At 36.6% G+C, this 6,524-nt stretch overlaps 1 pseudogene; it reads right to left on the reverse strand.

Annotated features, from left to right (window-relative positions):
• Window positions 1-1,994: 1,994 nt before the first annotated feature.
• LOC104940601 (UDP-glucuronosyltransferase 2C1 pseudogene) lies at window positions 1,995-5,660 on the reverse strand (annotated as a pseudogene).
• Between the last annotated feature and the right edge of the window lie 864 nt (window positions 5,661-6,524).

The raw sequence follows: 6,524 nt of genomic DNA on the forward strand, positions 1-6,524 counted from the left end.
ATCCCTCCCTTAATGTGGCTCACCTTGATTTTCCTGGATGGCCAATACTTTGCCTGTGCAAAGACATATTGGTCAGGCAGCTATCAAACTGTTCCTCAATCTGCTCATCAAAAATGGTGCAAACCAGATAACACCTCAAATGAAACATCAGCGGAGTTACTGAGAATGACTCAGTTTTGGTTCACTGTCTCTCAGGTAAGGAAAAATCTGATGTCTCTGAAAATCATTGTCAGTTAGTCAGAAAGTGTCACTGTACTTTTCTTTGTTTTCTCTTTGGTCTGTGGTTTAGTTCATCGGAATGGGGTTTGTTGGCGTCTTCATTGTGGCACTTGTAGTATACCCCATGATTCAAGAGTGCCTCAATCAGAACAACCAAGACTAACCACCACCGAAAAAGCCTCCAGCTACTGAAATGGACCCTTTGAATTGAAATTACTATATGCATATTCTTAAAAGTAAACATCTTGGATAAAGTTTCGAAAAACCTTAGTATAGTATAGTATAGTATAGTATAGTATAGTATAGTATAGTATAGTATAGTATAGTATAGTTACTATACTATAGTAACTATACTATAGATCAAACTATATACTATACTATAGTATATAGTTTGATCTGCACTGAAATCTGCTCTCCAAACATGTCTTACACCAAACAATTCATCTGGGACATGATATAAATATCCTAGAAGTGGGACCTTCTTCTCAAATAACTTAAATGAATAGTTCTTACACAGATATTTTAATGAATTACCTAAAAAGTAAAGTAAAATTGTCCACTGTGACTTTTAAAAATGTCTCCAGTTGTCATGTAAGAGAAATAAACCATCATTTTATCAGTATTTGTTTAGGAATCATTAATTTGTTATTAAATAAACAAGAAACTAAGTTAAATAAATTAAGAAGTCAATCATCTTTTCATATTCTCCCATTTTCTTAAGAATTAAGTATTTTACATGTCAAGATCTTTATATATATTTTTCATGAGTTCTTAATTAAAGCTGTAATCAATGAATTACAGGGGCTGTAAATATAACATTAATAAAGGTAATTCTTACTGTATCTGTCTCATTCTCTACATAGCAAGCAAAAACTGCCATGCTAACATTTCCTGTAACCACTCTCAGTCATGTTTTAGTACATTTTTGTGCATTTATGTGAGATGAGAAAATGTAAAATGTCTATAATAACAAATCAAACAAAGAAAGTGAAATATTATGATGTAATGTATGTTTTTTTCATTTATGCATTTACCTAATTCAATAAAATCACATGTTAAATGACAAACAGCTTTTTGTTTCTAATATTTGAAGGAATTGTGTCTGATTATTTGAACTGTGTAAGATTTAGGTGGCTCTATTGGTAGTATATGGCAGAAATACAATATAATACCCATAACAATGTGTAATCACCTCAGAATAAGAATAGTTGACGCCGCAGGTCCTCTTTATGTTTTGTGCTCACCTTAGTTTTTCCTTCACGCATGGAATGGGAGGATGAGTGGAGTCAGGTTGCAATCTGCGACTACACCACTAGATGCCACTAAATCCTACACACTGGTGCTTTAAGGTTTTACTGATGATCCATTTTTTAGTATCTAAACAATAGACCAGACAGACAGATTTTAATCAACATATTCTGATAATGATTACAGTAATGTCCACATCCATAAGACATATATTTGCAAAGACAAATATTCATAATTTATATGTTCAAAAGATTATTTTTTTTCTATTTTAATACCATCAGATAAAACTTGCAGGGGTGTCGTTTAGCTCAGTTGGTAGAACAACTGCCCCATGTACAAAGGCTCAGTGCTCAGGGTTCGAATCCGATCTACGGCCCTCTGCCGCATGTCATTCCCCATCTCTCTCCCCACATTCATGTCACTCTTCAGCTGTCTCTATCACAATAAAGCTCAAAAAGGCCAAAAAACATCTTTAAAGAAAATAAAATAAAACTTGAAATGTATGAGTGTTTAGTTTAGTAAATCACTGAAAATGGAAAAATCAAAAATATGTACAAAAAAGGCTGCACTCCAAATTGTATTTTAAAACACCACCACATATTATGGTATATGTGTTAGGTAACTAAAAAGTACATATCGCTGCATATTGTTAGCGTTGCTTTGGATTTTCACAAAACCAACATTTCTCATGTCATTCATGCTTAACTTTTTTCCCAACAAAAACAATTCTCCACAGTAACCTTACAATTGAAAAGCAGGTGAATGTTATAAGCAAAACAGCTGTCAACAAAGCAGCAATCACATCCATTGAATTGTAAACAAACCAGGACATTTTGTTGGCCTGTGTCTGCAGATGACGGGCTCCTTTATGTCTCATCACATATTCTATCCAAAACACTGCCTGGTCCAGCGGTTTCATGGGCTGATCTCTGTGCAGCCTTGAGAGTGTCTGCATGTTTTCCCTGTAAGAGGAATTGTGAAGAGCTGTCTTGAGGGCATCAGCAAATATGTGTCTATCAAGCACAGCAATATCCACAATCACAGCTCCTCCCTTTGCTCTTATTCTGGACAGGTTATCAGGCTGATCAAAGAATAAAGGAAGTCCAACTATAGGGACTCCATGGTAAATTGCCTCCTGAACCCCATTAGTGCCTCCATGGGTCACAAACACTCTAGTTTTCGGATGTCCTAAGAGGTCCTTCTGTGGCAGCCAGTTGACCATTAAGGTGTTGTTGCCCAGATTGGCTGGCCGTTGTCCGATATACCTCCACACAACTTTCTGAGGCAGCTGGGCAAAAGCTGCAGCAATCTCCTCAGCGATATCTTGAGGAATCTTCCCGACTAAAGTTCCTAAGGTCATCATAATGACCCCATGGTCTCCAGAACTCTGGACAAACTCCTCCAAGTCTGCAGGAAGCGGCTTTGCGGGTTTGCACTGAAATCCACCCATGTAGATGATATTTGGCATCGTTGGACGTGGAAATTCAAAAACAAAATCATTTCTCATAAGCCATATATCAGCTTCCAGGAAAAACGTTGAGTAATCCGCATCAGGACCAAAGTACTTCTTAACTACTGGTTTGTAATGAGGTTCTGTGATGGATGACATTGTGTGCATCCCAAGGATATAACTGAAAACATTCAACATTCTTTGAGGGAAGGTCATCTTATCCGTCAACTCTGTTGCAGTGAAAGGAATATATGATAGAGGTGAGGGGGCAATAAGTAAATGAGCTTCACCTTGAATGGTCCATCTCACATTAAAAACAAGAGGAACTTGAAGCCAACGTGCCAGCATTGCCCCACCGCCGATTCCAGGGTCAGTCAAAACCACATCGTATTTGGCTTCATGTAAAGACTGCATCATATTTTTGTCTTCAAACATCTGAATGATCATTTCACTCATTCCCTTATGGAACTGAGAGAACTGGTCCACAACCACCCGCTCCTTCTCAATACGAGTCCAGATGTGAGACCAAAAAGAGGTATGCTTACCCCTATGCCTAAGTTGGATCTCCAGCTGTCGGGACAAAAATGTCTCAAAGTTTTGCTCAAATCCATTGGGGCTGGTGAGGGTGACAGAGGTGTAGAGTGGAGACTTTTCACTGATGTACCAGCTATCGGACGCCCGGATCACAGTGACCTTGTGGCCTTTGGCATGCAGTTCCTCAATGAGTACCTTCATGTTTACCCAGTGGCTTCCATCCAAAGGAAACACCAGGATTTTGCCCGCAGATGCACTGGTTAGTTGTGTAAACAGTAGAGCAAAGGTGACCAGAGGTAAATGAGGCACCTCCATGCTGAAGTCCCTCACAGACCTTAAAATACACAAAAATAAGTCAACAAGACAGTTCTGCGTGTTGGGTTTGCACACAGCTTGATGTTTACAGTCGTACTATAACATGAAATGCAGTAGTGAAAAAAAGTACATTTACTCAATATTGTACTAAAGTACTTTGGTATTCCCTTTTGATGCTATTTTTATACTTTATACATACACAACACATTTAAAACTAAAAAGAGTAAAAAAACTACCCAAAAAGTATATTAATAAATAAAATAAAATAAAATAAAATAAAAATCCCTCTCAAAAAATTGTTTTAAAAGACAAGGCAGAGTTTGCTGCCCTAAATTTCCTCAAACAGGTCATTTCACAATCTCGGAGCCCTAACTGCAAAGGCCCTGTCACCTTTGTGTATATATCTGGACCTAGGAACAACCAAGAGCGATGCATCCAAAAATCTCAGGGAACAAGGGGGGACATAGAGCACTGAATAATCTGCTAAATAACTTGGGGCAATGCCTCTCAGGGCAATAAAATCTTAAAAGCAGCAGCAGGGTAAGGAAGCCAGGATCAGTGTGATGTGATCATGTTTCTTTGTCAGAATCCAGACAGGGATTTTTTACTGGTACCAGAAAGGAAAGTATTAGAGTAATATAGCCAGCATCCTTTCTGATATGCTCAAAGCAGGATTAAAGCATTGATTTAACATGTTTGTCTAAACTGAGGTTTGGATCAAAAATGATACCAAGATGTGTCCCATTCAATAACTTGGATTGAATGGGACACATCTTGGTATCATTGGTATCAGAGAACTGACACTGTTATTTGTATAATTTTGACCTATAATCAATGAGCATTTAGCTGCAGGACAGTTTAACAGGTTGCCAGCGTTCTAATGGTGATTTGCAGTGTCACAACTTAGATAGATCTTATTATAATTTGCATAAAAAAAACTGAAACTGAAACTGATATATACAAATAATGTGGCCAAGAGGGAGCATGTAAATAGAAAATATGAGTGAACTAAGCACAGTGTAAAAAAACAAAACAAAGTTTAGTTAAAGATTAAACCAATGGTTGGGCCCCTTGTCCTGTTTTTGATACGTACAGTATGAGTTGTTAGAATGGAGACATTTCCTACTTTTAAACTGCTTAAGGACAAAAAATAAAATAAAATTCACAACTCCTTAGATTAATCGAGTGAACCTTTGGACCTTTGGAACCAACCACTAGATTGGTAACCACTGGACTAAACAACATAACTGTATTAAATTAGTAAAAACTAGCTCCACCTTGACTAGGTACTACAGAAAAATACTACTCACACTGATTCATTAGTATTAACAATCTAATCTAATAAAGTAATTAGTCACAGCATTTTACAGCAGAACAAGTACTTTTATTTTAGGTACATTTTGCTGATAATACTTTTGAATTAGTCACAGCTACTTATAATGGAGAATTTCTAGCTTGTTTTATTGGTACGTTTTGGTAAAACTCTTGACTATAAACCTTCCAAAGGAAAACAGGAGTCACCAAAACACCTAAATTAAAAATAGGATGGACTCATCATAATTCCCAATTGATTAACCTGTTGTTTAATATAGGGAATGCTCTACACAACAACTAATGAAATAATATTTGAAAACATTAGTGGATTTTAATAATTGTTACCTTCTGTAACTATACATTTACACAAAACCACCAAAAAAATTTTAAAACACACTTTCCATGGATCTTTTTACTTTTAACGTAGCTTTTTATTAACACTTACCCAAATCCAATGGTACAGGAAATGTAATCCAACTTCAAAAAGTCAGTTCAACAACAGTACTGATAAGATGACAGCTTTGTGCACAGTTGGAAAGACAGAAAGGTGAATGCACCTGTCTGTCCTTGGCATGTAGTTGCATGTACTGCAACCATGTTGTATAAGAAGGTGTGTGCTTCAGATAAGGGCCCTGTTATAAAATGTGAGTACAGCTCATGGCATTGCTACAAGAGTTCATGTTCAGTGGTAAACAGAACATGTACATCTGTGCTGCCATCTAGTGTCAAGTTTATGAACTAAAAACTCAATTGTCGTAACTGATAATCTGCCAGATAAACATTGCACAAAGATGTGTGAAAGGAGCACTTTATAGGTTGTTGATAATCAAGTCATCAAGTAAAAAAAAAATCTAAATTTCATGATATTATCAAATCATGACCCCTCAATTTTATCTTGGGACTTCCAATCTACTGTATCTATTGCACATGCAACTTTACAATACCATAGTGTAAACACAGAGTTGGGTATTCACCAGTGGAAGGACTCTGGCTTTAAGGACACTTACCGTATATCCTTATATCCACTTTAAGATTCAGATGTATAAATTGTATAAAGTGTTCACACACTATTCATTCACACAAAAATAAACAAAACAATGCAAAGGTAAATTGAGATCTTATTGATGATGTATACAGATGTAACATGTACACATGTTGTTTGTTCTTTTTATTTGCCATTGTAAAAAGGAGGACATTAAATCATGCACAACTGCAAAAGATGACAAGAAGCACACATGATTAAGTCCAAGATTTATTTACATTGTAGTCCTTGATGTAACGAGTCCGGATTATGAAACAGCATTGCGACCAACAAGCCAGCCCCGTAAATACCAACCTACATTTTTACCATACAAATCACTCCCAGTCAAACGAGCAGCCAGTTAAAAAGATTTATATTTTTATTTTTACCAGCCAGTAACTAAAGGGTAGAACAGACAGGGAC

Source organism: Larimichthys crocea, chromosome XXI, assembly GCF_000972845.2.
Source record: "Larimichthys crocea isolate SSNF chromosome XXI, L_crocea_2.0, whole genome shotgun sequence".
NCBI classification, from domain to species: domain Eukaryota; kingdom Metazoa; phylum Chordata; class Actinopteri; family Sciaenidae; genus Larimichthys; species Larimichthys crocea.